The following is a 9,728-nucleotide window of genomic DNA, read 5'->3' as shown; positions in this document are numbered from 1 at the left end:
TTGTCATAATTTATGGATTTTGTTAATTTTTTACATTTCACCTGACTTTGACTATAGAAACAGACTGGGTCCCCGATCCTGGAGACACTTGTGCATGTGCTTACCTTTACACACAACTGCAGTGCCATTGACTATAAAATCTGTAATTTTCTGTATGCACCATAAGCCATATCATGCCACCAATTTCTAGGCAGAATGCCCCATTGAACTCTGCCATAAGTAGAGCTTAAATGATAATGTAATCCAGTGTTACATGAAACAAAATGTTCCGAAGTAGCCACTTATATTATGGGCCTTGGGCTACTGATTTCCAGAAGTACCAGCCACCCACTGCTTCAACCTGCGCTTTTGGTGCTTAATAATCTGTGACAATCAAGCAGGCTCAATGTATCTCATATTGGGCACTCAATCTCATTGGCTACTTTTAAAAAAAATGGTCTAAAAGTGAGTAGGCAGAGGACTGGGACTCAGGACAGCTAGATTCCATTCCTGACTCAGCCATTTACTGTCTTTATGATCTTGAGCAACAATTTCCCGATCTGTAAAATAGTTCTGTTCACTACAGGGGGAGTGTTAAGCTTAATCAACTAACGTTAGTAAGGTGTATGAAAAACCTTGGGCAACAAGGGCAAGGTATTTGTATTAAACAGTGTCTCATGTATGGTGTGAGCCAGTTAGTCCTCCTGAAGTTACACCCTATGTTATTCTGAAAGAAATGTTCTTATTTTCTACTGACAGGAGCTTTAATAACTTGCAGTTTTCACCTTCCTGTATGTTTAGCTATCCTGGTTTACAGGAAATAACATTGTGGCATCACCTGTTGCTCTACCTTTTCCTGTCAGCATTTACTGTGGTAGTCGCTTTATCTTATCTGGCTACTTCTGTAACATCCGCAAGTAAGTTGTATTGTATGAGGATTTATGGTGACTTTTCAGGGACCTTTATCATTAGATTAATACACTTCTGACACCTGTAGATCAACATAAACTTGACCCCTGGTCTCAACTGATCTATCATTAGGATTCTCCTTTTGAGGAGTATGGTTTGAGATGGAAGGAAATAGTATTAGTGGCAGGGCACGTCAAATGACCATTTCAAGGTCAAAAGTCAAAGAGATAAAACAAAAATGCATCTGCGTTACTTTGGGTTATAGTTCTATTATTAGTTGGTGTGGCAGGTAGATTGACCCTGGAAGGGGAATCACTGCTTGTTGTGGGGAAAGAATTGGTTCCCTGGTGTGTTTTCAGGACTACTTGGAATTGATTAATGATTTACCTCATTATCTCACTAGTGACTTATAAATCTATGCAACAGTTTTGCTCCTTCAGAATATCACGTATTTTATGATGAAAGTCAATCCTAAACCTCTCTACCATGAATTACTTCTGGGGTGTATTGTGTGTTATTAAAATACAGTATATGGTAATGTTAGAGCTGCTGACGGCTCAAAGTAAAAACCATATGAAATATTCTATTCAGCAAAAGTCCTGTTTCTGTTTCTATGCTTTATTTACTAAGGCCATTTGTCTAATAACAAGATATTTGCTTCTTTAAAAAGTTGCGGCTGCTTCTGCTGCCACTCTCTCCTTACCCCCTCCCCATGACACATCCACTTTCTCTTCTTTCAAAACTAGTTTCTTCTCTGAAGCAAACACTAACCCACATTTACAAACCTGCCACCAAAAATAAAAAATGGTGCACTCTAACATAGATCCTATGTCTGGATTGCCCAGAGCTTTTCGTTTTGCCTATGTATTTAGAATGCAAGCACCTTGAATCAGGGATAATATCTATGTCTGTGTTTTGTGGAGCATCAAGCACACTTTTTGTATTTAACAGAGAATAAAGAATATATTAATTCCTCACCTGAGGTTATCAAACTCTGCTTGTGTCATGATCGTTACGTTTAGGTGACTTGCCCAAGACTCTGCAGCAAATTAGTGTCAGAACCAGGATTAGAACTTGAAATCTAGTGACTCCACTCAATCCATGCTGAGCCGTCACTGCCTCTTTATAAAAACCCAGTACCATGACAATACCAAAATGCAGAAAGAGAACACAGAAAATATATGCAATAGAAAATATATTAATAGACTGATTTTCAAAGTTTTCCACAAGACATCAGCCACTTCTTAAAAGAAATTTCAAACTGAAAGTGGGCTAGTCTCTGTTACAGGCAGATTTCATGAAGGAGGTTATGCTGGTTATGTGATTCTTCCCACCTGATTTTGAACCTGGGCTGTTAAGCATTTTCATTTTCCTCTAGTGGCCGAATGGTATTCTAGTATTTTTGTTGATACAATAGCAGAGGAAATGGTTTCAAAGGAGACCTTTGGTTTGAAAACATCTGTCTAATGCATTCTTAAGAGGATGATGTTCTTCAACTGGCACACACCGAAATCTGCAAAGTTTCTGGTGTAATGCTTTTGAACATAAAAAGCAACAAGATGGTGTAAGTGGGAACTAATTGCTTGCATGGCCTCTCCAGGCCCAGACACCTGTACCTCAGCCTAAACTTGACTCCTGTCGTTTATGCTCTCTCAACATGCCACATTGACTTCTGGATGAAAGAACAGAGTAGAGCTAATGAGTTCCAACATCTTGATTTCAGCTGCAGTTTGGAACAGCTGTATGTAGAGAACTAACCTGCTCAGAATATGAAAAGAATGACCATCTGGAATAGGAGGAGGGGGAGAGAACGGTTAGGAGGCCTTTCCTTATACTACATATTTAATCTAGGCTTTCTGCCTTTCAAGATGATTCCTGGAGGGCCAACGAGCTAGCTTTCCTGAGAAGACTCCTTAAACATATTAATCTTGCTTCTGTAATAAGGACAGGTTTTATTATTAGAAGCAAATGAATGTCAGATTTTAACAGCATAACCTCCTCCCTTTTTGTTGTGATTATTCAGAGGAGATCTGCTATTCAGCAAACATCAAAATTAGTTTTCCATGCAGTGCAAGCTAGTTATAGTCAATCCAGTTTTTCCCAGAACAGTTTCACTCTTTGCAGAGTAATCACTAGAACCAAGACTAGATTGCATGTTGGTGCAAAACTAGTGGTGGGCCCTGAAATTAAAGTTCTGGGGCCAAACTCCCCTTGCTTTTGAAAAAGTCAGATCTGGGTCTAAACTTCACTTCTCAGGACCACTTGCTCGCTTTGTATCAGAGATTCATAGATTTTAAGGCCAGAAGAGACCATTATAATCATCTAGTCTGAGCTCCTGTATATCACAGGCCAAACCATCTTTCCCCTTTCTGTTCTCTCGTCACTTATCTGTTTACAGAGGACTTGTAGTGTGCCAATACAGAAGCCTACTGGTCCACATTTAGGACTGTCCTCACCACAGCCTAGATTTGATTCCAGAAACTAGGCAGGCTGGGTGAGATGCCTTTTCTGTCAAATTATTTTATGTATTGTGATGGGGAAGGGCATCCACACTTGCCCAACATTAGTGTAAATAGATACAGAGCTTGAATGTGACCAAGTCCAACCTACTGGATGTTATTGACTGCAGCAAAGAACTGTTATCATCCAAGAAAACTTAAATTGGCGTTGTCTTCTCACGCTTGTGTGTAAGGGGCAATGTAAGCTCCCCATTCTCACTTTTTTCCACATCATCAGAGGTTTGTATTCAAAATGGTTACTTAAGCGGGGGTCCTGTAAATGTATGTAAAATAAAAATGAGATCTGAAACAGAAAAATATTCCCTCTTGAAATACCCAGGCTCAGTGGTTAGTGCTGGAGCTTAGGAGCTAGGACTTCTGGGTTCTATTCCTGGCTCTCTCACAGACCTGCAGAGTAGCTCTGAGTAAGTCCCTTAGCTTCTCTGTGCCTCACTTTCCCCATGTGTAAAAGGGTGATAACAATAGTACTCCTCTACCTTCCACGGACGCTGTGGTGCGTAGTTCACTAATGTTTGTCTGGTGCTTTGAGATCCTAAAGTGAGAGGAGGGGGAGAAATGTAGAGCATTATTGTTTTCCATTTGGATCTGAAATAGCAGCAGTTAAACTGTTCTATGTTTGGTGGACATGGCCTCCGGGAATTATGCATGCACAGCTGACCTTACAATGCACTACAGATTGCTGCCTTGTACGCTGATTTCAGTATATGTAATCTGGACACGAAATGCCAAAAGTCATCCATCATCCCCTGTTTTGACCTTGTAACACTGCCTGTCCTGTACAAGGCCAGCAGTTAGAATGTAAGCTAATGAAGACAGCAGGACATGAAAGGGCTTTTCATTAGCTGATCAAAGGGCAGAAAGTAATGTTTTTATAGGCACAATATTGAGACAAATAAGACCAAAAACTGTGATTAGGATTGAGGAAGAAAAATAGGTCATTTGAAAACTAACCTAAAATTCTCTCTGTAGTTTGTATCCTACAGTGTGGTGTTTTTGTATTGTGCGCTGTTAAATAGTTGATGTGTTTCACCCAAGAAATGGCTACATTTCATTGCTGGATGAAGTAATCTTTGTGTATATACCTAGGGAGGCAGTTGTGCATAGCAATTAAAGCAGGGAACTTCATCAGGAAACTAGCTCTATTTCTGACTGATTCTTTGTGTAACCTGAGGCAAGGCACTTAGGTCCAAATCTTCAAAAGTGGAAGATTTGGAAACCTCATTTTTTGGATGGACAAAATCAAGACATCTTGGACCTGATTTTCTGTGGTTCTGAGCACCCATGGCTCCCATTGACTTAACTGAAACCTGCATACATGCATCAAGAAAGAATTTAGCCCATAGATCATAAATCAATGTGTTGAGTACCCTGTGATTGTTTGATGAAAGGAGCTGTAGAAATATCATTTTCAATTGTAGAAATTATACACAGGTGTTTTCAGAGTTACAATTAGGCAAAACAGTTTTTTTTTACATGACTTTAAAAGGCCTGTCCAAATAGGAGGGAGTTGAGGGGGTGTCTCTACCCCTCGCATCTGCACACAGCTTAACTACTGAAGTCAACAGGACTTCTGCACAAGGAATGGCTGCAGAGTTGGACCTTTTATTTACTACCCTACCACTAACAATTTTTATATATGTGTTCAGACTTGAAACCCTCAGAGCACCTTCATACAGAGTAACTGGAAGAAGAGTTTCAAACATAGCTAGACAGACCCAAATAGATCCCAGGGGGAGTGCAGAAAAATTCTCTGTTTACCCAACAGCCAGAAATAAATAGCTAAAACCGAAAATAAAGCCTCACCCAGAAGGATGCCACAGACTGGTGTAAGCATGTCTGTCTGCTTGTCTTTCACTGACTTCCTCTTTGATCCATAACTCATTCTGTCCACTGTTGGTAAGAGAATCTTCTCTGCAGCCCCTCCTACTTCATCAATTCTCCATCTTGTTTCAAATCTCCAGTGAAATCTTGGCGTCTCTTATTGCTCTGTATCACTTCATTTTTCTTCCCCTTTTCTATCATATAATTGTCTGTTGCAGTAAGCGTTCTATCTGTGGATTGACTCCAACGGGAGTTCTGGGTGCAAAGGGCTTTCAGGATCAGGAGCTAATTTCAGAACTATTATTTACCTCTGCAAACTATTTTGGGAGCTTGTTTGTAAGAAAGCCAGTATATAAAATAAGGCAGTTACTCACAAGCGCAATTTTATGCACATGAGCAGTCCCATTGATTTCAGTGGGACTACCCATGTGCACAAAATTAGGTGTTTGTGTACCTGTGTGCAGGATCTGGGCCTAAGTGTGCATGTAAGACAAGCAGCTGCACAGTGTACTGACTAATCCGCTGAACCCAGGTCAGGAAGAATCAAGTCCTGCTTTTCTTACTCACACAAGTAGAGTCACTGACATCAATCAGTAGAGCTATCATCATAAGCTAGGTGGTAGGATTTGGCTCTAATGTTTTGTTAGTATTTTACAGCTTTTTGGCAACTCATTTGACTGAAAGTTTTTGATAGCCTGTTTCTGAAACCTTCCTGATGACAGACTCACAGACTGGGTAGTGCACATGTTTGTACACCGCAGCCTCCTCAGACTGCAAAGGGCACTTTGAAAGCTGTTATCTCTTGCCGATAATAAGAGGTACAGTATATAATATACAGGTCAGGAAGATGGGATTTGGGGCCAGTTTCTAGGAACTGGTACTGGGACTTATTCAAAGCTTATGCTGAAATATACAAAGGATAATGCAATCTGTTTAGGAAACATCTGTTGTACTAAAATAAACCGTGGTATATTGGGGCAGCAGCATGCATTTCTAACTACTATTCCCACATTGGTAGAAGGTCTAGAAAGTGTTTCTGAACATCAATTTTTTTCAATTTTATAAGTATTGTTAGTTGTTAAACTGATTAGTTGGATCTAGGACAAAAATCACTCAGATGTATTTTGAAATTCCATTTCTCTTCATAATTAATACTTTGCACTCACTGCACTTTTCATCATTCAAAGCACTTTTCAAACATAGTTTCTTGTCCAGTTTGAGTTTGCTAGCATCTGCCTTCAGCAGTCTATAGCACCTTCCACCCAAAGATCTGAGTGTTTCACAGAAATTAATTCAACTTCACAAAATCCCCATGAGTTTGGCAAATATTATCCCCATTTTAGAAAAGAGAAAATGAGGCTCAAGTGTTGCAATGACTTAGGCCACACAGCAAGGTCCTGATCCTGGGCACATCTTTAACTTTACACTCATGGGCAGTTCCATTCAGCTCGATGGGACTTCTCAGATGTACCCAGGTGGAGCTCCGCTGAATTCTGTGAAGATCCAAGGGTCTACCCTCACTGATCCAGTTGCAGGCTCGGAACCTAAGTCTGTAGCAAAGCTGGGAAAACCGGCCAGACCTCCTGAATCCTAGTCCTGTGCTTTTGCCAATGCTCCTTCGGTGGCACCAAACAAATGTTATTTTAAGCAGGGATGGCTTAACACATATTTCTCACTGGGGCTGGTGTGTCAATTGTTCAGAATGTAGAACTGCTTTGTTTCTCTCTTTTTAAAAAAATTCTTTTTCTGGCTCTCCATAGCTTTTCTCTTTACTCCGTGTCCTGGAAATAGTTGATTTTCTGTCTCACCCCCCTTCTTACTGTTTTTAAGTCCAGGACCCACCAACATAATTTCACTCACACACGGTTTTCAGTTCCAGAATCTCTTTTGGCATGACCAAGATGTACAGGTGGCCAAAATTAGGAAAAATAGCTTAAGATTTGCCTTACCAGATTAGACCATTGGTCCACAGTACGCTGTCTCTGACAACAACCAATAGTAAGCACACACCTAATAGAGTAAGACCAGCAAAAATTGGCCAGCTGCAGGGGCTGTTCTCACCTAAAAGGAAACCAAATATGTGCTGGAAATGTCAGGGGTATTTTAAAGCTGTCCCTTATGGTAGGGGAGACAGTTCTTAGTGCAGCTTTCACCGTATTTAGAATCAGTGGTAACAGTTTAATCTATTACACATTTGGTGCCTCTGATTTGTAAAATAAAATACATTTTCTTGTTCCGCTGTCTGATTGCATTTCTCAGGGCTAGTGCTGAAGATGCAGTGCAAAAGAAAATAAATGAGTTTGGCTGATCCTCAAAAATGTTTCCTTTCTTGGTGCATGGGAGGAGGGAACTGCATAAGACAACATGTCACCTAGTAAGTTGCACAAGCTGTAGCAATACTGTGATCTGCATGCAGGCTGGAGCTGTTTGCAGTCAAATAACAAAGGATTTTTGATAGAAAATAATCGGTGAGGCTAGTTAACAATATTCAGATTCCTTTCTCTATGGAAAAAGGAAGCGAGATAGGAGAATAGGTTGGAGATGCCCTTTGGATGATTGGTCCTGTACCTGATGAGTCTATCATTCAGTGGAGCCTGCTCTGATTGTGAGGATGCAGAACTTTAAATTCTTATAAGGGGCTGCTGGTGGCTGCCAAATAGAATATACTGTTTCATTAAATAGTATTCAATGTTCTCCCACTGGAACACTTCGCAAAAATGTGCTTGATTTGATTAATTTTTAAATATACAGTACTAGTGTTCAGTCTCTGCTAGGAGGCCTCCATCTCCCTCTGTCTCTAAACTGAGCAGGAGAGAGAAAAGAAACACTGATGTCTGAGCAACTGAGGGAGAATTGATTCTTGTTTGTGTTGGGGGAAAGGGTTTTAATCCCTTGGGCCTTGTAGATGGGCCGACTCACCCCTGTGGCGCCTCCTGCTGGTGGTCCTTTGGAATTAGCTCAGTCCAGCCTTCGGAGCACCCTCTGCAGGCCAGTGACCCACCTGTCTCCTGGCCCCCATGTCCCTCCCAGGACCCCGGTGCCCCTTTAATTGGGTCTCCCCCTCCCAAGGGAACCTCCCACCCTTCTATCCCCACTTTGCCTCAGTGTTGGCTACTGCCAGTCATTCTCTAGCCCCACATCCTGGGGCAGACTGCAGTATCAGCCTGTTCATCATTGGCAAGGAGGGTTTGGACCTGCTGCCTTGGCCTACCCCTGGGCTGCCTCTGCAACCCCCAGTACCTGTTAGCCCTCTGCTAGGCCACAGCCTGGGGCTTTCCAGGCTGGAGCTCCCCAGCTCCTCTCCTCCTTTCCCCAGCCCTACTCCACTCAGGTATTCTATCTCAGCTCCCTGCAGCCAGGCCTATCTCCTTCTGAATACAGAGAGAGACTGTGTTCCTTCTGGCTTCCCTGGCCTTCTTATAAGGCCCTGCAGCTCTGTTTGGGGCGTGGCCCCAGCTGCAGCCACTCCTCCAATCAGCCCAGACTAAAGCCCCTTTCCAGGGCTGTTTTAAAGCCCCAAAAGGGCAGGAGCGGGTAGCCACCCCGCTACAGGCCTGATTCTCCCTTATCCTACACCTTGGTTAGTAATGTCCATGAGTAGAAACTGATTAGAAAATGCTACCATATCAAAATGGCAATATTTCTGTTTATACTGGTGTAAATGACTGACCAAGGTGTAAAACAAGGGAGATTCAAGTCCCAGTCTGCAAGCACTTTGCCTTTCTCACTCAGAGATATTTGGAAGATTCTCTTAAAGATGTTACTCCTTTTAAACAATCCTGATTAGAATAATTGATGATATTCATTAGACATTGCTTATTATCAGTACTGTTTGCTGCACTTTGGGTGGAGTAAGCAGAGGGTCTTTTGTAGTTGGCGTGTTCGAGAACACTAAGCTACTTCACTTAATTTTTGCGAGAACCATGGCTCCTAGTATTGTGTTGCAGGAATGCAGGACAAAAAAACCCAGGAATTACACTTCTTCCAACAGAGTAACTTTCCACACAAGGTGCAGGGAGTTACGGGACTCAAGACATAAAATCCTGATTTATAACACAGTCTGAAAACTGCATGGCTATTATTTGGGGAGAACTGCAAAAGGCAAAAATGCAATCTCCTGTCATTCCGTATTCAGCATGTTACTTTAACAACTGGGTGAATTCCAGCTCTTTTATATAAAGCCCATAACTTTATAGCTCACTTGTCCCATGAAGTCAAGTAATGCTGAGCAATATTTACTCCAGCTGATTTCAAATTGAGAAGTGGATGCTCAGGGCCCCTGAAAATCTGGCCTAAAGTGTACAATTAAGGAGGAGTGGGGACCTCAAATCCAAACTGCAATCAGTCTCCCTTTGCTTCACTCCCTGCCCTGCAAGGAGCCCACAGCATTACTATAGTTTCTGGAGTGTGGAAGGTCCCAGTGGAAACCCTACTGCCCCACACTCTCCTCTAAAATAGGTTATTGTAGGTACAGGGGTCTGTTGCAATATCCTATGGATG

This window comes from Mauremys reevesii, linkage group 8 (assembly GCF_016161935.1).
Source record: "Mauremys reevesii isolate NIE-2019 linkage group 8, ASM1616193v1, whole genome shotgun sequence".
NCBI classification, from domain to species: domain Eukaryota; kingdom Metazoa; phylum Chordata; order Testudines; family Geoemydidae; genus Mauremys; species Mauremys reevesii.
Note: the sequence above shows the minus strand (reverse complement) of the source record.